This window comes from Mirounga angustirostris, unplaced genomic scaffold, assembly GCF_029215605.1.
Source record: "Mirounga angustirostris isolate CCGP_5_RB_7025 unplaced genomic scaffold, mMirAng1.0.hap1 SCAF_14, whole genome shotgun sequence".
Classification (NCBI taxonomy): Eukaryota; Metazoa; Chordata; class Mammalia; order Carnivora; family Phocidae; genus Mirounga; species Mirounga angustirostris.
Window position 1 is genome coordinate 39,816,182 of NW_026991722.1, and position 22,534 is coordinate 39,838,715.

At 42.8% G+C, this 22,534-nt stretch overlaps 1 long non-coding RNA gene across 1 annotated transcript in view; it reads right to left on the reverse strand.

Moving 5' to 3' along the window:
• Nucleotides 1-2,320: 2,320 nt before the first annotated feature.
• The window catches only part of LOC135362501 (uncharacterized), a 46,162-nt gene continuing 25,948 nt past the window's right edge, over nucleotides 2,321-22,534 (reverse strand). Inside the window, exon 3 of the long non-coding RNA XR_010407273.1 lies at nucleotides 2,321-4,228. This is a non-coding gene — a long non-coding RNA (uncharacterized LOC135362501). The remainder of the gene's footprint in view (nucleotides 4,229-22,534) is intronic.

Sequence of the window (22,534 nt, forward strand, 5' to 3'; positions counted from 1 at the left end):
GACCTGCTTCTCCACCAGCTGTCTCCATTTTTTTTTTTTAAGATTTTATTTATTTATTTGACAGAGAGAGACACAGCGAGAGAAGGAACACAAGCAGGGGGAGTGGGAGAGGGAGAAGCAGGCTTCCCATGGAGCAGGGAGCCTGATGCGGAGCTTGATCCCAGGACCCTGGGATCATGACCTGAGCCGAAGGCAGATGCTTAAAGACTGAGCCACCCAGGTGCCCCTACATCTCCATTTCTTAATTATCCTCTCTTTAGCCAGTTCAGCCTGGGGTCTGAACCGACCGCTTCACTTCCATCTGTCTAAAAGTTGCTTCATTACCAGTGTCACCAAGGGCCTTCATGTAGCTAAATCCAGTAGAATCTTTTTAGTCTTTTTCTTCTGTGACCTTTCAACTACATTTGTCGGTATAGAGCACTCCCTCCTTGTAGAAACTCTTTGGCTTTCTCTCTTTCTTTCTGGCTGTTCTTCCCCATCTCCTTCCCTGGCCTCTTCTTCTCCATGGAAAAGCTAAGTCCTGGAAGTCCTAGGATTCTGTCTTAGGACCTTTTCTCATTCCTTGCTCCCTCCCTAAGAACCTCAAAACACACAGATTCTATTACCATCTTTGTTCCAAAGACTTCCAAGTCTTTATCTCTACCTGGGCCACTCAAATGCCCAACTACTTACTTGACATTACCACCTGGTTGCTTTAGGCACGTTCAGTTCAACCTGTCCAATAATGAATTCATGATAGTAAATTCCCACCTGTTCTACTTCCAGTTGTTTATCCCTCTCTTAGTAAATGGCTCTACAATCTAGCTGGTAGCTCAATCCAGATGCCTGGGTGCCATCTTGAGTAATTCCCCGTTCTCATTCACACTGAATCAACAACAATCACAATCACAATTCTCCCTCCAATGTATCTTTCAGTAGCTCTTGCATGGGTTCATTTTTCTCTATCCCCATGGCCGCCACATATTTTAAATCACTGCATTCTTTTTGTGGCCTGTTGGCAATAGTTTCTATCTGTTACTCCTGCTACACCTGCTTCCACTCTTGCCATTGTCCAATCTATTATGCACATTGCAACTAAAGTGATCTTTTGAAAAGCAAAATTCATCCCATGCTTAAAAAAAGGTCAGGGGACCATTCTTTGAGAAATAGGATTCCACACAATGGGCAGCAGATGCTTCGGGTTACTTTGACAAGAGCAGAGATGTCAGGTAGGAGGAGAGCAGTCACTTACATTCATTCCTAATGTAACCTGTCCACGACCACGACCATGCCTCCTCAATACTGGAGACATTACAGTGGTTCATACCCTGGCACTGAAACATATATACTTCTGAATTTACCAAGACCATTAAAACACTTCCTATCCATTAACCTACAGAGAGTAATAAAGATTCAGAGTATTCTACAGGAATATAAATACCCAAGAAGTGATCTTGAATAGTATTTAGCACACCTCCACCATCTATTGTTTGATAGTAAAATAAGGCACTCTTCTCTTCTTTTTTTAAAAATTTTATTTAATTAATTTATTTATTTGAGAGACAGAGAGCATGAGAGGGAGAAGCAGAACCCCCGCCGAGCAGGGAGCCCGATGCGGGACTCGATCCAGGGACTCCAGGATCATGACCTAAGCCGAAGGCAGTCATTTAACCAACTGAGCCACCCAGGCGCCCCAGGCACTCTTCTCTTCTTCAGGGGAGAAGGACATCAACACAAATGAAGTTCTATTGAGTGAAAGACCCAGGAGTTCAACCAGCGGGGCCAGGCAAGTGCCTGGATCTTCTGACTTGGTTTCAGCATAGCTGGTTTTTCAAATCTGAATATTGTAGCTGGCTGGTCTTACTCCTAGTCGTCGCTAGGTTTCCCAGATAGCATTTCCGCAGCCACGCTATTCTGCCCATCGCAGTTTCCTGCATCTGTGAACAGTCCCATGACAGCATGTCCTCAAAGTGTGTGCGTTGCTCCAGGAATGACTCAGTTAATACTCCTGTGACTTTTAGTAGCTCACACAACTGTGTAATGATTGAACCAAGTCCACATTTGGGGTGTTTTACTTCAATGACTGTGAAGTCATGACATGCTCGGAACAGGAAAGGGTCACAGAAGGCATCTGACCTAGTCCTCTCATCTTGCAGATAAGTAAACATTCCCAATGAAAATGGGAAAGCTTTCGAGCTGCATCCTTCAGCATTTCAAATGGACACATTTGGAAGAAAAATTAAGTCACTAAGTACTTGGGAAGAACCGGCCTATTTATGAGATATGAGTTATATGGGGAGGCAAGATCACAAATGGTGAAAATAAAAGTAACAATAAATGATTTAAATAGTAACTTATTTTTTTATTATAATTTTTTTAAGTAATCTCTACCCCCAATAGGAGGCTCGAACTTATGACCAGAAGTAGGCCAGGTAGGCCAGGTGCCCCAACTTAAATAGTAGTTTAAAACCAAATTAGAAGCAATAGAACAAAATAGTTTGTGATTAATTACATACAAATATAAGATCTTTTTTTGTGATTTTGCACGACACCAATAATTATATAAATAGTTTACCATTGGACATCCTTCTATTACCCATATAATGAGCCATCTTTTATCACAGGAGAATGTTTATGCTTCAACTTTAATTCCAAAAAACGTGATTGCTTCCCGTGCTGCCATTATAAGCAAATAATATAGATATATGATGTCTTTTCACTTGGGGAGGAGGTAGAAGTATATTTTATCAGTATATAAGAGTATATGTAAATATGTTCCTATTATGGAAGCCTTCTTTAAGCTAGCAGATGATAATAAAAAGAACAACAGATACTGTTTTAATTGGTTACTATGGGTTACACACAATGCTTAATGCTCATATGTATATGGTTGTGTATGTATGTGTCAATATTATAACAATTCAACCACATATATACATATAAATACATGTGCATTTACATACATATGTGGGTACATAGTTTAATGTTTATGAAAACACTTTTTTCTTATCCCCTTTTCAAAATTTAAGCTCAGAGAGAAACTTGCTCAAAGCCAAACAATCTCTATATAGTCAAGACAGACTTTGAAACCGTGTTGTTTCAGCCTCCTAAAAGTCTTTGCTTCTGACCATCATACAAACATGGTACCAATTTTTTCCATCCTACCATCAGACATATAGGTCGGACTGAGTCTGTTTTGCTTATGCTGCTTGTTTTTTAAATATGTTCGAAGTTTAACATTCTGAATTCCCAAATCCCAGAAAATAACAGGATATGGTAAAAACTGGCAGACTGGATTTTTTTAAGGCACAATATTGGTAACTTAAAGTATCTTATAATATTGAAGATGTCCGTGGAATAGAACAGATGTAAACTTTATTATACTGATTTTATAAATGGAAAACGCAAGCAAATAAAGAGGCCTAACACACATTTACTTCTAGCCGATGCCCTCAAAATTGGAAACATAGGTCGGTTGAAAAATAAGCACACAGAAATTATGGTAGAAGTTTAACTCCAATGATCTGGAGTGGCAACAACAATTAGTAGAGATTATGCAGAAATTTTGGGGAAGCTTGGAGTAAGAGCTATTCTTCTGGGACTCCAGCTAAAAGATCAACCTCTCTTCAAACAATAGCATCGTGGTTAAGAGTTGTGGGCTTCATTTTCTGACATACTATCAGAATCCGTATCAGGGGACGCCTGGGTGGCTCAGTTGGTTGAGCGTCTGCCTGGGATGGAGTCCCACATCGGGCTCCTTGCTAAGCAGGGAGCATGCTTCTCCTTCTCCCTCTGCTGCTCCCCTTGCTTGTACTCATGCTCTTCTCTCTCTGACAAATAAATAAGATATATTTTTTTTAAAAACCCGTATCAGTGGTACCATGTGAAAGAACTGTGGTGTCCTCAGATGTTGACGTCAACAGCAAATTGCCTATAAGAAAGTGTTAGAGCAAGCACATTTTGTGTGTTGTTTGTGTTCCTCTCCCCCTCTTCTTGTTTCTATTTGGTCTTTTGTTTCAACAGCTAGAAAAGTGGGGCAGGGTGGAGAGACAGGTCCATGTGGGAATTAGAGGGCACAGACAAAAGTAGGTGCACGCCCGTGGACCAGGTGGGATGATGACATGGAGTGAGGCAATTCTCCAGATGCCGTCCTAGGTGCACAAACCTTTCTCACAGCTGGTGTCCCACCAGGGCAGGTGGCATGATGGCTGGATGGAGTCACTCTCTGTCCCTTTACAATGAGCAAAAGCTGTTGAAGGAACAGATGCTGTGAATCAGTGGACACTGGATGAAGTTTATTAATTTTATGACTTCAACTGGGATTACTAAAAGGGTAGAATTTCTCCAACCTCAGTACAATATACCAAAACAACATGTCATCACTGGTAATGAGTTTATTAAAAGCACAATATCCAAGATTATAGAAAAGATCATACAAAGAGAATTAACTTAAATCCATAAATCCTTCTTCATGGCCCTGGGCAATTGGATACAGCGTGTTAAGAATTTGCCACGATTTTTTTTTTAAGATTTTATTTATTTATTTGAGAGAGAGAGAATGAGAGACAGAGAGCAAGAGAGGGAAGAGGGTCAGAGGGAGAAGCAGACCCCCCGCCGAGCAGGGAGCCCGACGTGGGACTCAATCCCGGGACTCCAGGATCATGACCTGAGCTGAAGGCAGTTGCTTAACCAACTGAGCCACCCAGGCGCCCCACGATTGTTTTTAATATATGTATATACCTCTAATGAATTGTATTGGCCTATTTTCTTCTTCTAATTGATTCCAATATAAAACTGGCTACCTACCATTCAACATATGAAACCGGCTGCTATTAAAATGCCAACATGTGTATGGTGAACAATTTTGTGATCAGAAACGCATCGACAGTCTGTCAAATTTGAAGCTATTAATTTTGTAATTTACATATGAGTCTAATATAAAACCATTCCACTTAAAGAAAAATAAGCAGCTCTAAGTTTGCCTTATATTTCAGCTTTATGTACAGTTGCTAACCATAATACATAAACTAACAAACTCAGGAGACTTAATGACAATATTGCTTTATTAGATTTGCTTTAGAGAATTATCTGGAATTCTGCTGTCAAATGAGAACGAATAGCCAGAAGGCTGGCCAAAAACTGAAGTTATTAACAGTGATCTGTAGAGTGGCAGTCGTACAAAGGACAAGAGGACTTTAAATGGAATGATGTTTATGTTAAAGTAATATAAAATTCACATCCATCAAAGATTAAGTCGACCCTAAACACAAAACTGTAGCAATAAAAACGAAGCAAAAAAAATTTAAACGGGACCACCATGCCCCTGGCACATAGAAGGCCTAACTCAGAAATAATGGCCTTTTCCACAGGGGAATGGTATCCTCTGTCTAGCAGGTCTCCGTGGTATCGAAGTGAATACAGAAAAATCAGGTGATTCTAGGCCAGCAGTTGCAGAGGTAAGGGGGAAAAAATCACTGTTTTCTTTAAGGCTCTGGAGAATCCTCTTCCAAGGAGAGAGTGGAAAAATCAATGCCAGATGGCTTTCAAGGAGATGCTGCTAATGCTTCTGCTATGCAAGTCCTCTGTGAAAAAAAATTCCCTCACGGTGAATCAATGCAGCAATGCAGCAGTGGAAGCCTCATAGCTCGGGGCACCCCCCACTTCCCTAGTGGAGGACGGCGCCTTCCTCGGTGTCCCCGCTACAGGCTGAGCAAAGATTGTTTCTCACGGTGTCAGTGATTTATGACTTGGTTCAGACAAAGCAGGAGAAAATGTTCCCCTTTTCACTTCTTATTTGTTGTTGAAATGCTGTTTTAACCACTTAAAGAAAATTTATAAATAATATTAGATGCTACTTATAAGGTACTTACTGTGGGCCAGTAAAGTGCGAAGGGCATTACTTTTGTTATTGAAGTTTAACTGACATACGACAATTTATGACACGGGGCTTGAACTCACAATCCTGAGATCAAGACTTGGGCTGAAGAGTCAGACGCTTAACTGACTGAGCCCCAATGACACCTTCTTTATCCATTCATCCATCAGTGGACAGACACTGAGGTTGTTTCCATATCTTGGCCATGGTGAATAATGCTGCAGTGAACACAGACGTGCTTATACCTTTTCGAATAAGTGTTTTCTTTTTCTTCGGATAAATACCCAAAAGTGGAATTGCTGGATCTTATAGTAGCTCTATTTTTAATTTTTTCAGGAACTTCCATCCTGTTTTCCATAGTGGTTGCCCTGGTTTGCATTCCCACCAACAGGGCACAAAGGTTCCTTTTCCTCCACATCCTCACCAACACTTGTTATATCTTGTCCCTTTGATAATAGCCATTCAGACAGGTGTGAGGTGATATTTCATTGTGGGTTTTGATTTGCATGTCCTTGATGACTGATGCTGAGCATTTTTTTGTAATGTTTTTCTTTTTTTAATTTTTTTCTTTCTTCTTTTTTTTTTTTAAGATTTTATTTATTTGAGAGAGAATGAGAGAGAGAGAGCATGAGAGGGAAGAGGGCAGAGGGAGAAGCAGACACCCCGCTGAGCAGGGAGCCCGATGTGGGACTCGATCCCGGGACTCCAGGATCATGACCTGAGCCAAAGGCAGTCGCTTAACCAACTGAGCCACCCAGGTGCCCGATGCTGAGCATTTTTGATGCGTCTGTTGGCCATCTGGATGTCTCCTTTGGAAAAATGTCTATTCAGATCCTCTGCCCATTTTTAAAATTGGATTTGTTTGTTTTCTTGTTATTGGAACTCATTTAGCCTTCACTCTTAGACAGGTATTACTTTCTCCATTTGAACTGAATGAAGTAACTTGCACGAGGCCATGCGGCCTATACGTGCTGGAGCTGGGATGTAGACATACGCTTGTGTGGCCTGGTTTCTAACCGCCACACTATATATTCTGTTTTAAAATACAAAATTGAGAAGAATAATTTCATAAATAATCCCATAGCCCTGGGAAAACAGTTTTCATTTTCTCATAGTCCCTTTCTTTGTGGTTCATGTGAATATTGCCGCAAACGTCTTTTCGGTTTATCGTTGCCCCGCCCACTCTCTCCTTTCGGTTCAGCAAGAGTAACTGCTTTCCTAGATGTGACCTTGTACCCGACACACCTCCCCCAGCCACCAGTCACCGTTTATTAGCTTAAGGGTGGCTACCTGATCCAAGCTGGGCTCGGAAGTTTGTTCCGTAGGAGTTTTGAAATTTGGGTGGAGAGACTTCACAAGCTAGAGGAGGGAGAAATGGCGGGAGGAGAGGAAAGGAGTCCATTTCTCTCTGCGTTAGCTAGAGCATGGAAGCTTCAGAAGCTATGTGTAGTCATGATCTTCCTCGTGGCCTGCAGGAGAGAGAAGAAAGCCTTTGCGCGGTGAGAAAAAGGCAGAGGCCCCCGAGAGAGATGGAGAATGAGGACCCTTGGACTCTGCACAGTGTTTTGGGCTTTGCCTTATTCACTAGACCCTGCGGTGACTCTGTCCTTGGGTTCTGTGAAATGCGTCGATTTTCCGAAAAGGTCTCTCTCTTGCTTAAGACAGTTATAGTCGGCTCTTGTCACTTGCTACACGCGTCTGAACTAGTATTTTATAACAACAACAACAAAATAACAATAAAAGCTCTAAGCATTTCCCCAGTTGTCTGTCTCAGAAACACGTCGATGGGTGTGGAGGGGAGGCAGTGTGAGTGAAGTCCACAGATGCCCCTGCGATCCGCTGTGAGCAAGGACAATCCGACTCTCACACCTGCTGGACGGGGAAGGAGACTTCCCGGCTCCTGCAGCCACAGGCCCAGAGCAAGTGCAGGCCTCTGGGCTGAGTTAATCCGGAGGCAGCAGCACCATTTCCTTCTGCCTTGCCTCCTCCATGCCCATCTTCTTCCTAGGCCAGTAGCGAGACAACTGCCACCTGTGACTTAAGGAGGCCTTCCTACTGTCCCCAGTGCATTTTCATGGCTCTCAGTTCTTGCTACGATTCCTGTGGCCAGGGCGGTGCATGTGCTCAGGGGAGGCCCGAGTTCCTCAACCAACTTCTGGAATGTTGGAGGCAGGATGGAGATTATGAAAATCATGGCTGCTCCCGTAGGGCAGGCGTAGAACAGACGAGGGAGTTTCTTCCACAGTGTCTGCCCAAGGTGCCTGGGGCTCGACTAGCATCCTTAAACGCGCACCTTCTTCTTCCCTGCTGAGAAGCAATGGGTATGAACAACACTGGCTGTAGAGACGAGACTGCCTGGGATTTTTCTGATTTCTGGCTTTCCTCTGAGTCTTCTTCCTGTCTTCAGCAGCAGCTGCCCCTGTCACATTCTTTGCTTAAAGAAAGCCCTGGAGTCTTTGGTCTGCACTGAGGGGCCTTGATATGGCAGATGATCGCCCCTTCTGAGACAGCCAGGGAGGCCAGGGAGGAGCCAGGCGGCTCCTGGAGTCGGTAATCCTTGTGGCCATGTGCAAGCTGAGCCCGCTGTCGAGCTTTATCTGGGGTGATCTGCTTCTTGTGGCAACTTGCTATTTTTCTTGGCCCTGAATTTCTCAGCAGTGGTCCTGGGTCTGGAGATGGTTGGCACACAGTAAGTACTACCCAAGGGGTTGAGAGGCAGAACAGAACTCTCAAAACAGAATGGCTAGGCTTGGATCCCAGCTTGGACACTTACCAGCTGTGTGACCTTGGACAGCCTACTGAACCTCTCTGTGCCCCATTCTCTTCATCCGTAAGACAGGGTTAATGATGGGTCATGAGAATTAAGTGAGTTAATGTATGTGAATCATTTTGAAGAGTGACGGGTACATAGTAAGCCCTAAGTATTTCCTAAGATTCTCATTATCATTTATTATCGGAGGTTGAATTCCCAGGAAGTAGACTCTGAGATAGGAATTTAGGTACAGTCAGGTTATGGGGCAGTACTTTGAAGTCAACCACTGTGAGTGAGATTGGGATTGGGCAGAGGGAGGAGTTGAGCTGTGATGCAGTTGTAACAGAGCCCAAAGGGAGAGGTGGGCAGGGCATTGTCCTTCCTTGAAGACTTTGTGCCGCCCCTCACTCCACCTCCCTACCCCCTGTGAAGAATGTTGGCTGCAGGCTTCCCCTGAGGACAGGTGTGACACGGAGGCAGGACAATTTCTAGGGTGAGACCTGGCTGTAAGCCACTAGAAGTCATCGCTCCTGGTATGAGTGCTTCGGTCATGGAGGGGAGATCTGTGCAGTGCACTGAAGCATCCCCCACGTATGTCTTCCTACGGGACCCACTTAAGAGAGGACTCAACCCAAAGACTCTGAGTTGTGGTATCAGCAGCAGCTTCAGCAAGCCGGGCATTGTGCTGTCCTCTTTACTGATTCCAGCTATAGGTCCTCAGGAGGCCTGTGTCTGAATGATAAATCACCCCCAACACCCCAGTATACAAAGAACATGACAACTGATTAAAAAGTTGTAAAATGGGAGGCTGGGCAGCAAGACACAGTTCCAAACACATATCCAGGGCAGGAATAGCAAGAGCTCCCTGCCATGCAGAGGGGGCGAGGTCCTTGCTTAACCACATTGGCAGCCTGAGGCTGTGCCCCCAAGAGGATTGCCCTTTCTATTGTGTTTGTGGAGCCCTTGTTCTGTCCTCTGGGAGGATCTCTTCTATCCAATGTCCCCTGTGGCCATATCTGGGGTGAACATCTGCACAGAAATCTCCTCCTAGGGGCTATATCTATTAAGCCACCTGTTTCTGGATGGTGAGTTTTCCAGGTCATAGAATTACTTGGAGGTTGAATGGTCATAAGATATCAAAAAACACTTCCCCAAAAGCCCCACAACAAACTTCCCTTATTGGCTTGAATTCAGTCACACTTAAAGCAAGAATGCTCTAAATAACTTAGGCCTGGGACCCTGAATTAGTATTTGGGAAAGGGGCTAGGTCTCTCAGGTTGGGTATGCCACTACAGAGGCCACCAACGTCTCCACCCCTGGGCTGCTATCCAATGGAAGAGTGAAGTAATCCATGTTGGGCAGTGATCCATATATTGCCCCATTAGCAATTTAATTGGATCAACTGGTTGAAGAGGCAAGATATATAAACCGCTAATGAATGTTGAAAAATTTGCAGGCTAATCTCCTCTAGTCACACTCAAGAATCCACCAGCTGTACTTTTAGCCTAAAAAAATTGCTTCAGGGAGATAATCTATTCTAGAGTAAGGCTGAGGTAAAGGCTTAGCAGGGGATTATATCAGCAGCTTAGAGGAACAATTAGCAAATTGATTATTTGGCCTTACTTATATCACTATTATATGATGGCTCATTGTTCATTTCAGAAATACCGATTTTGAAATCGTTAATGACAAGGGTTACCTAAAATGCAATTATCAAATGCCTTGTTTGTCTCCCAATTAGGGACCTGATCTCATTCAACCTTACAGACCTAACATCTAGCAGGTCTTAAACACGGTAAGAACAAGGAGAAGTTCCTTGTATCTAGCCACTCACGGGTAGTCCATATTTACTGATACTTTTAAAAATGAGCTCTGCTTGGGGCGCCTGGGTGGCTCAGTGGTTAAACGTTTGCCTTCGGCTCAGGTCATGATCCCAGGGTCCTGGGACCGAGCCCCGCATGGGGCTCCCTGCTCGGCAGGAAGCCTGCTTCTCCCTCTCCCACTCCCCCTGCTTGTGTTCCCTCTCTCGCTGTGTCTCTCCCTGTCAAATAAATAAATGAAATCTTATAAATAAATAAATAAATAAATAAATAAATAAATAAATAAAATGAGCTCTGCTTGGAATGCAACCTTTTCTTCTCTCATCCATCTACAGACTTAGCACAAAATGCAGGAATACAGTGAGTTTTTGAGAAATGGAATCATAATACTAATGTGAACATACCTTTATAAGCAAACGAAGTCTTCTAAATTATTTGAAAGTGATGGAAAACAGTTTGCTTTTTTAGGTGTATGAATAGGTCAGCTATGTTGTGTAGTGAAAACTGTTCATTTTGGGAAAAGTAAAAACGTGTCAAGTTTTCCGAAGACTTATCTGTTTATAAGCACATGGAAACATATTAACAATTTCACTGATTCTCAGCCCTGCAATCAGTGAGGCGGGAGCTCTCCCCCCCCCTTCCTCTATGAGCATCAGGGCTTCTGGGGGTTATCGTGAGGTTTCCCACATATGCTTGCAGCAGTCTGTCCCCATGGGGAGCTGTCACTGGTGCACAATACCTTCTTCCTCGGATTGTACCACCCTTTGCTGGCTGCTGCTGTATAGCCTTGCAGGGCTGCTCCGATTCTCTGTCTAACACAGGGTTGTTTGCCTGATATCCTTAGCTACTCATTCATTCATTCATTCATTCATTCGAGAGAGAGAGTGAGAGCGTGCAAGCCGGTGTTGGGGGCGGGGGTGGGAAGAGGGAGAAGGAGAGAGATAATCCCAAACAGGATCCACGCTCAGTGTGGAGCCCGATGCTGAGCTGTATCTCATGACCCTGAGATCATGACCTGAGCCGAAATCCAGAGTCAGATGCTTAACTGACCGAGTCACCCAGGCGCCCCTTACCTACACTCTTAATAGGCACCCCTGTCTCTGTTGGTTACTATCACTGTTTCTATATTAATACATATAATTATATAGAATATTTTCATTTGCTCATATTGTTATTTATGGACACATGAGAATTTATATAGTTTCACTGACTATTTTCATGGCATTTTATGCATGTAGCATAACAGATTTAACGAATCCCCTATTACTGGACATTAGGTTATTTTCTTTTTTGCTATTATAAATACTGCTGCAATGAATATCCTTGCAGTCAAACTTGTACCTTTCCTTAATTTTTGTTTTAAGATCATAATAGCTAATTTAATCTGTTTTACATGCTTCTTAAAAACAAGGAAATGATTTCGTAAGTAGTTCAAGGACTGAACAGTTTTCAGAATTTAGAAGAGCCACTGACAAAAATAGAAAACACTAACAATCGTACCATGTATACCAGCTTAATTACCAGCTACAACAATTCAAGGAAGAGCTGTCCAGTGGCCTAGAGCAACTATCTTCCTGGCGACTTTGGTTTTTGTGTAGAAACTGCTTACCATCAAGTAAACAATGTGGTTTTGAAGTAATTTTCAGATGTTTTATTGTTTTTGCTTTCAATCTGTAATTAAGCCACTTGAATCTAAAGAAAAGCACAATTGAATAAGAACTAAAGGAGCTCCTTTACTTTTACCATTTTTATCTGTTTAAGTAGTATAAACATTTAAACAGGAGAGTAGAATTTATAGAAGAGCACATTCTGGAGAAACTAATAATGGGAAATCTAGTGAGGGCAAAGAAAGGACTTCAGGAAATTTCTAAAGCAGAGCCGGCTGTTTGATTTGCTAGGACCATAGGAAAACTAGCTGAAAAATGGAAATTAGGAAGGAGACCACCGGTCTCACCATTTATGTTAGTTCTACTTTTTTCCTTCTGTTGGTTTTCTCACTATCAACCAGAACCTAAATCTGCTTTGCCAGGGGCAAATCCCAGGTCAACTATCTACCTCTTACTCCAGTGTTCTCTCCTTTTCCATAGTGGTTTTGTGCACCATAACCCTTACTCACTGATAGGAAATGTCTCGATTATATCCAGATAGATCTCCCAGTCATGACCACTACATTGGGTGACTTACAAATTACCTGTCTGCCTAAAATAATAATAGCTATTATTTATATGTACCACATGCTGGAGTAAGGTCTTTACTTTCATAATTTGATTTTACCCTCTTAATAAACCTAGGTTGCTGTAGTCAGCAAGTAACAGACATCTGGCTCAAGCCTGCTTAAACAAGAAGAAGTTGTACTAGTTCATATTTTAAAAACTGTAAAAGTAGTATTGGCTTCAGGCAAGGTTTGATCAGGGTTCTGTTTCCATTCCTCTGTAATTCTGTTCAATTGTATATGTCTGCTGTGTTCTGAAGCTCAATTCCCTGGTTATATGGAATGGGTGCTGGTGGTAGTGGGGGCTACTTATATGCTTTTTGAAACATTGTGGGGTAGGGCTTCAACATATGAATTTTGTGGGGACACATTTCAGTCCACAGTCTTTCATATCTCCTTAGCCATCATCCCTGGCCCAATCATTAGCAAGGAGAATGGGATTCTTATGATTGTCTTAGGTGGATCAGCTGAGGTAAAAAGAATTTGGGGAAGTCAACCACAAAGCACATGGTAAAGTTGGTACATTTTCCAAATAAGGAAACTGAATCTGAGATATGTTAAGTGAACAGCCAAGGCCATGTGTATAATGAGTGGGAGAGTCAAGATTTTAAACTCAGTTGACTCTAAAGCCCTTGTTCTTTGCACTCCATGACACTAGTATCTATTTGCTTTTCTAGTTTGCAGTTTATCTGTTCCTTCTAATTTTAGGCTGTGTTCTTTTTTTTTTTTTTAAGATTTTATTTATTTATTTGACAGAGCGAGAGAGATAGTGAGAGCAGGAACACAAGCAGGGGGAGTGGGAGAGGGAGAAGCAGGCTTCCGGCCAAGCAGGGAGCCCGATGCAGGGCTCGATCCCAGGACCCTGGGATCATGACCTGAGCTGAAGGCAGACGCTTAACGACTGCGCCACCCAGATGCCCCGCTGTGTTCTCTTTCGATAGCAGATAACTTGCCCTGGCCTTGCAACCTGAGTGGACAACCCAGGACGCTGAGCTCCATGCCCCACCTTGGGCTGCAGGCATGGAGGGCCAGGCCCAACACGAGAAAGGCTCCCCAGCATTCCTTGGGCTGCTACTTAAAAATTTTTTACAAAGTCCTTACTTTCTAAAGGCCTTTTAAATGCTTCTTACTTAACTTCTTTGGTGGGATGCCACCCTCTACTTTCTTGAAATTTCCACTCCACTTTTAGACCTCCTAGCACTTGTTCACACTGTTCAACCTGACTGGAGGCCTCTGACTGAATTTGGGGCCCTCCTGATGGAAAAAGTAGAAATGTTGAGGTAAGATAGCCATGATACTGTGATTTATAACGGGAAATATAGATTTGGTCTTCATCCTTGCTTCCATTTCACAGACCTCCAAAAACTCTTGGCATTTCCTAAGTGATAGGAGCACTGGGAGCATCTTTTGTTATAGCACATGGTCTTTTATTCTGGGTTCCTGAAACAGCTCCAGAGCCATAAAACTGAAAGGAATGTCTTGTTATTCATAACAAGCCCCTTTCGACCACACATGAGCTTATGTTATTGAGGTGACATCAATATTTATATTGTTATTCTAGGGATGGGGGCTGGTTGCCAGAGGAACCAACCATGGTTACAGGATGGAACTTTTGGTCCCACCCTCCAACCTCCAGTAAGGGGAGAGGGGCTGCAGGCTGAATCAGTTGCCAGGGGCCAATGATTTAATCCATCATGCCTATGTCATGACATCTCCACAAAAGCTTAAAAGGACAGGGTTTGGAGAGCCTTCGGGTTGGTAAACACATGGAGGTTTGGGGATAGTGGCATGTCCAGAGAGGGCAGGGAAGCTCTAAGTCCTTTCCCACATACCTTGCCCCATGCATCTCTTCCATCCGGCTGTTCATGAGTTATATCTTTTTGAAATAAACCAGTAATCTAGTAAATAAATTGTTTTCCTGAGTTCTGTGAGCTGTTCTGGCAAATTAACCCAAACTGAGGAGGGGTTGTGGAAACCTCCAATTTGTAGCTGGTCAGTCAGAAGCAAAGTAGCAAGCTGGACTTGTGATTGGCAAGGGAAGTGGGGGTGGGGGGCAGTCTTATGGGACTGAGACCTGTTGAAATAAATGGCTGGGCCCAAGATGGAGCCGCTCCGGCCTGGGGTGCCAGATCAGCAAACTAAAACTTAGATATCGCATCCCTGTAAATGCTTGCTTGTCCGGAATCACCGTATATCCAGCCAGCCAATTCTCAACTGCCAAGAAACTGTAATTATTTCCTTGTTCTAAATAAGGGCAGATATGCAACCTCAGCCAATCAACTTAAGCCAAATACTTTTTCCCTATTCTGATTGACCTGCTAGTCTTATAAGGAAATCCCCGACCTCCTAGCCAATCATGCCCTGTTTCCACGTTGCCTCTCCTGACATTTTCTAAAAATCGCCCTTTCCCAAACAGCCCTGGGGAAGAGCGCTCCACCGCTTGGGAGGCACTGGACTCCCCCAACCATGGAATGCTTTCCAGTGCATAAAGGGCATCAAACTTGTTACTAAATTGTTTTATTTTTGTCATTTGACAGCCCTTACTTAACCCGTGGGATCTGACACTATTCCCAGGTTGATACTGTCAGAATGGAGTAAAATTGTGGGACACCCAGGTGGTGTCCCAGAATTGGTGGGTGTATGGAAAGCCCACATGTCTGGTGTCAGGTGTATTGAGAGTAGGGGTGACACAGAAGGAGTAGGTTTTGTTTTTTGTTTTTTTCCTTTACAGACACATGGGTTCAAGCTTTCTCTTCTGTTTCCTGGCTGAGTAACTGAGAACAAGTTCCTTAAACCTTCTGATCCTCAGTTTCCTCCTTTGTAGATTCTGATACTAATACCCATTTCATAAGGTTGTTCTGAGACATTAGAATCCATACGTGAAAATGTCTGACAAGAAATAAGTCCTTAAGGATTGGGGTGTCCTACTTCATAAGTTTTCTTTCATCTCAACCTGAACTGGTTACTCTCTCTGAACTGTCATAAAGACCACAGCTGGGGCGCCTGGGTGGCTCAGTCGTTAGGCGTCTGCCTTCGGCTCAGGTCATGATCCCAGGGTCCTGGGATCGAGCCCCGCGTCAGGCTCCCTGCTCAGCGGGAAGCCTGCTTCTCCCTCTCCCACTCCCACTGCTTGTGTTCCCTCTCTCGCTGTGTCTCTCTCTGTCAAGTAAATAAAGAAAATCTTTAAAAAAAAAAAAGAGCACAGCTAACACAACTGTTTTGACTATTAGCTGGGCACTATGTTGTGATAACTGTTTTGTTGCTTAGACTTCCATTTAAAACTCATAACTAGTTAACTTTCCAATTAGATTACAAGCAACTTGTAATCTCTGTATTATGTAGCACAGGGTCTTGCCCATAGATTTGGGAAGAATACCCAGTGCAAAACTTTCTCTTCTTCAGGCATAGTTAACACTACTTTAATATGTTAAATACCAGTCATTCTCAGCTATGAGGCTGACAGTAGAAACATGATGTAGAAAGACTATGTCCACCTGCATTTTGAAGGATGGCAGTGGTCATTGTGAATAAGGACACGGACTGTTATAGCTATTCTGATGTGGATGTGGTTCCTACTGACTCAGATTCCCAGTAACCTCAAGAGCAGTCTGCTTAAGCCCCCACAGGTGGTCCTGGGCCACAGTTTCCATTTCAGGCCTCCCTTTATCCCAATTTTTAAAGATTGCTTCTGCCGTGGTTCCTGTTGCAAAAGTTGTTTTCCTGGTATCCTTCCAAGCATTCCATGCCAAGAATGACATGATTTATTGTCCTAAGTAGGAACCTACTGGGGACGAAAGGGGATGCTATTTATATTTATATTAAGACAACAGGCCTCATACAGTACTACTCTAGACTAACTACCCATCCTTCTCCTGGGACTGGAGCTTGGCCTTATGTTTGCTTATTCTTTCCTTGAGGACCAAGAGCCTGCCGCTGACATCCAGGCTGGTTGGTGAGTAGAGGTCAGCACCAAACAACAGATATCCTACACACGGAGTGCCTTACCTGAGGACACTGTCCTTTGCCCTTCTGGCTGGACTCCTGTTGTCAGCTGAGTCAGAATCTCCCACCCCCTTCCCAGAGGAGTGAGTTGGGCCACGTCCCAAGATTAGTGCCTGTTTTACTCTGAGAAAATAGCCACGTTTCCATGCGATAGGGCAAATGCTGCTATTAACCAGTTATCTGGTTAAAGTACAAACAGTCCAGGCCCTGGGTGGCTCAGTCATTAAGCGTCTGCCTTTGGCTCAGGTCATGATCCCAAAGGTCCTGGGATCGAGTCCCACATCAGGCTCCCTGCTCGGCGGGAAGCCTGCTTATCTCTCTCCCACTCCCCCTGCTTGTGTTCCCTCTCTCGCTGTGTCTCTCTCTGTCAAATAAAAAAAAATAATAATAAATAAATCTTTAAAAAAAAAAAAAGATCTTCCTTGAAGTAAGTTTAGTCCCCTTTCTTGGTCTATATCGCTCTTCGGTGATCTCTCTGCTTCTGGAAATTCAAATAATCTCAATTCAGTAAGCATTTATTGAGGCCAACTTTGTTCATGGTATTATAATAGGCACGGTGATACCAAGAAGAATGAGACATAGTCCTGGCCTTCAAGAAACTCAAAACCTGGGGCGCCTGGCTGGCTCAGTCATTGGGCATCTGCATTCGGCTCAGGTCCCTGGGATCAAGCCCTGCATCGGGCTCCCTGCTCGGTGGGAAGCCTGCTTCTCCCTCTCCCACTCCCCCTGCTTGTGTTCCCTCTCTAGCTGTCTTTCTCTCTGTCAAATAAATAAATAAAACCTTAAAAAAAAAAAGAAAGAAACTCAAAACCTGGGGACACCTGGGTGGCTCAGCTGGTTAAGTGGCTGCCTTCAGCTCGGTCATGATCCTAAGATCCTGGGATCAAGTTCTGCATCGGGCTCCTTGCTCAGCTGGAAGCCTGCTTCTCCCTCTGTCTGCCGCTCCCCCTGCTTGTGCTCTCTCTCTCTCTCTGATTAAAAGAAAGAAGAAAGAAAGAAAGAAAGAATGAAAGAAAGAAAGAAAGAAAGAAAGAAAGAAAGAAAGAAAGAAAGAAAGAAAGAAAAAGAAAGAAAGAAAAAAGAAAGAAAGAAAGAAAGAAGAAAGAAAGAAAGAAAGAAAGAAAGAAAGAAAGAAAGAAAGAAAGAAAGAAAGAAAGAAACTCAAAACCTGGTGGACCATTTGAGAGAACTATGTATCCCATAAAAATTATTATCTGCCCTCATTGTCAAAACTTCAGCACCCACGTTTTTTGTTTTTTTAATATTTATTTATTTGAGAGAGAGAGTGTGAGAGAGAGAGCACAAGATTGAGGGGCAGAGAAAACCTCAAAGCAGATTCCATGCTGAGCACAGAGCCCGACATGGGGCTCGATCTCACAACCATGAGATCATGACCTGAGCAGAAACCAAGAGTTGAACACTTAACCAACTGTGCCATGCAGGCGCCACACCATGTTTTTATTTCCTTTCCACTAAAAATGATCTACAACCCAAGGGTACCTACCGAAAAAGAACAGATTATACCTGCCTCTTTTAAGAAAAAATTCTCATTAGGTTGCAAATGCATTCTAATTCTCTGTCTTTTTTTTTTTTTTTTTTTTGGTTATTGAGTCTCTGTATAAAGTAGATTAAGTACAACTAGATTCACATTTATAGTAAATCCTAATGCATAATTCCTTCCCACCTGAAGGAGCCAGAGAAAAGACAAAGACGGTGGAAAGAAATATCACAGCTACCTCCATAAAGCTGAAAAGCTGCAACCTGCATGGGTGATGTGCTCACTCTGGTTTTCTTCAAAAGACACATGGGTCTGGGTAGGCACCTATGGGCACATTCAGAAGGAACGTTAGCAAAGGTCTTCTAATTACTAAGTTTCCTAAAAACAGGAAGAGGTTCCATGAAGCAATGAGTTCCTTTTCACTGGCTTTAAACAAAGTTGAAGCTAGACAACCTGTTGAAAAGGGTGCTATAAAGATGAAGATGCCTATATATATATATATTTTTTTTTTTTTTAAGATTTTATTTATTTATTCATAAGAGACAGAGAGAGAGAGAGAGAGGCAGAGGGAGAAGCAGGCTCCCCGCCAAGCAGGGAGCCCGATGCGGGACTCGATCCCAGGACCCTGGGATCATGACCTGAGCCGAAGGCAGACGCTTAACCATCTGAACCAGGCACCCGATGCCTATATATTTTTTAATGAGGCATCTGTGGGCTGCACTCTAGGGAGGGAGGGACCTGTGGAGGATGCTAGGCCAGTTTGAACCGTACTGAAGATTTTGAAAGCCAACTTTTTTGCTGTCCTCTAAATTATGAGTATGGCATATTTACTGAAAGAACCTCTTCTCTTGGGAGTGGAGGGAACCTGATAAAACACAATATTATCTACAGGATTACGCAGGTTTGGAAACTCTCAAGGAAACTAGGATCACTGACTGGGTCCGCAGGTTTTGGCAACTTAGAAACTCACATCTGTTGGAGGAGTGACTCACTTTAGGCTGAAAGGCTGTTGCTTTAAAAAAGAGACAGAATGAGGGGTGGGAGGGATGGGGTGGCTGGTGATGGACGTTGGGGAGGGTATCTACTATGGTGAACGCTGTGAATTGTATAAGACTGATGAATCACAGACCTGTACCCCTGAAACAAATAATACATTATATGTTAATTAAAAAATTTAAAAAAATTAAAAAATAAAAGAAAGAGACAGAATCTGGGACATTATTCAAGCATTTAGAACAAAGTTTAAACCCAAACTGGGATCAGTGCCTGGGTATTCATCAACTTTGCAAATGAAAGCAAAGTAAGGGGCGTCTGGGTGGCTCAGTCAGTTAAACGTCTGCCTTCAGCTCAGGTCGTGATCTGGGAGTCTCAAGTCCAGCTCCCTGTTCAGTGGGGAGTCTGCTTCTCCCTCTGCTCCTCACCCTTCACCCCACTCGTGCTCTCTCTCTCTTTCAAATAAATAAATGAAATCTTAAAAAAACAAAACAAAATTGAAAACAACCATAGGTACATTTGCCTGTTTGTGAAGATGTACTTTTAATAATGTTGTTGCTTGTAATGTGCCATAGATACATTGATTGTATCTAAATTGATGTGCTAATTTAGATACGAGTTTTAAACCAATTGCACATTTTCTTCACAACTGTTTTAAATAGGACTGTATCATTAATTTAAAAAACTGGTCACTGTGATTTTGTGATTTATAGTAAGAAATAAATATTTGTTCTTTATCCCCTTTGCTTGCACAGAGTTCCTTAAACGCTTGAGATTTTCTAAGTGATGAGAACAATTAAAGTGCCTTTTGTTATGTTAATGAAGTGACTTTGAAAAGCACCCGAGGAAGCTAGCTGGTTGCCACTCCCAACCTTGGGGAAGACGAGAGAAGCTGGAAGTTGAATACACCACCACGGGCCATTCAGTTCATTAGTAATGTCTATGTAGGACTAAACCTTTAACCTGTGGGATCTGATGCTATCTCCTTGAGATAAGTCAGAATTGAGTTGACATCCAGTTGGTGTCCCAAGAATTGCCTGTTGGTGTGGGGAACCACCCCTCCGCCAACACTGGAATGAGTATCAGAAGCTATTTTAGATACTGTAATAGCCTCTCAAGTAACTATTTGCTTGGTTCGTTGTCTGGAAAACTAGCATTCTTGCAGTCCATCCCAGCATCATTTATAGAGTTGATTCATCTATGTAACAACTGTTCTTTTATGTTTCCTAAAAAAGAAATTCAAAATAATAGCTTATACTTACCCATATTCTGGGCCAGGCATTGTTCTTTACATGTATTAAGTCACTTAAGAAAATCTACTTTCCAGGTTAACAATCTTAAGGAGAAAAATACACCTTTTTCTTTTAAAAGCAGTCCATATGTCAGTGATAAATATAGCAGAAATGATCTTTGGTTTTCTGTTTTTGTTTTGTCTTTGTGTGTGTGTTTGTTTCTCAAGGGGATTGTCATGCTTCCCTTTTCTTGAGCCTTATTTCAGAAGCTTCAGAAAAGGGAACTGATTCCAAGACTCCTAAGACTCACGGTATCAGAATCTCTGCCCACAGGGTTTGTTTGTTTGTTTTTAGCAATTTAAACATTTTAAAGAGTGCCCCTGATGATTCTTGTGGATATTAAAGTTTGAAAACCCGCAGCTGCTCTCCCTCTTGAATTTCCCCAAACACCGGTAGCCCCCCCCCCCACCTTTCGGAGCTCCCCCCCTCAGGGTAGTCCTGCTCTTCAGCAGTTTCTTGGTTTTTCTCTATCACCCATGCTTCTACTCGGTTGCAGGCAAAATGGACAACCTGTATTATCCTGAGAAAATATATTTGGAGCTCTCTTCCTGTATTTTTTTGTAATGCCGTAGGTTGGGGGAAGAGATAGAATAGAGAACACATGCCCTAGGCAGAGATGGTTCTTGTTAATAAGGTCAATCACGGGGCGCCTGGGTGGCTCAGCCGTTAAGCGTCTGCCTTCGGCTCAGGTCATGATCCCAGGGTCCTGGGATTGGGCTCCCTGCCCAGTGGGGAGCCTGCTTCTCCCTCTCCCACTCCCCCTGCTTGTGTTCCCTCTCTCGCTGTGTCTCTGTCTGTCAAATAAATAAATAAAATCTTTAAAAAAAAAAATAAGGTCAATCACTATAACACATACATACGCCTTCAAGATTTGAACCTAGAGGGCGCCTGGGTGGCTCAGATGGTTAAGCTTCTGCCTTCGGCTCTGGTCATGATCCCAGGCTCCTGGGATGGAGTCCTGCATCAAGTTCCGCATCGGGCTCCCTGCTCAGCGGGGAGCCAGCTTCTCCCTCTGCCTCTCTCTCTATCTCTTATGAGTAAATAAATAAAATCTTAAAAAAAAAAAAAAGATTTGAACTTAGAGGTATCCTTTTATTTCCCATAGATACCATCACTAGCAGTGGCTTACAAAAGCAACACTAAGTTTCTTGGTTTTTCAGATTTTCTCATCTCTCATTATTTATCCAGCTAGTAGTGTATTATTGTTTTGAAAAAGTGATACATGTTTATGGTAAAAACAATTAAAACAGTACAAAAGGATACACAGTGAAAAATAAGGGTATCCCCACAGTAACACCCACCAATGACATACAACTGTGGCCAGTTTATGGGGTGTTTTCACATCAAACATATAGATGTACATATAAACCCTTTTTGTATACAAATGGGAACATGCTGTAGACAATATTCTATGTCTTCTTTTATTCATTGAATAGATCCTCTTTTTTCACTTCATGGGTCAAAAGATGATACTAAGGTCTCTTTGATACTATGCTCATTCTGTTTCCAGGTTTTCTGAATTATACTTCCTGGGTGCCTGGGTGGGCATGATTCTGGAGTCTTGGAATCGAGTCCCACATCGGGCTCCTTACTCAGTGGGGAGTCTGCTTCTCCCTCTGCCCTTCACCCTGCTCTCGCTCACTCTCTCTTTCAAATAAATAAAATCTTAAAAAAAATGAATTATGCTTCCTTCAAGGTATGCTTCGGTATAACCATAATGAAATGGCTGAAGATTATCTAACCCCACTCGATTATTTGGATCCATCCCAGGTAAATCTTTGATTCAGTCAACAATATTGCAGCTTACAGGTAAGAGGAAGCTAAAAAGGATACAGAGGAGGAGAAATGACTAAATCACACACCAGTACTTATTAGGGCAGAAGTTTACAACTATAGATTGTGACCCACAGGTAGGTTGTGAAATCCATTTACTGGGTTTCAAAATCCAGGATTCATGGGAATGCAAGAAAAGCAGGATAGAAAATAGGCACAGCACCTATAGAAGAGCTAAGTATTGTCTTATAAACATTCCTGTCAGTGTTACATTCACAAGTATGTGTGTCCTGGTTTCCGACACGAAATCTATCCCCCTACCTGAAGTCACAGAAAAA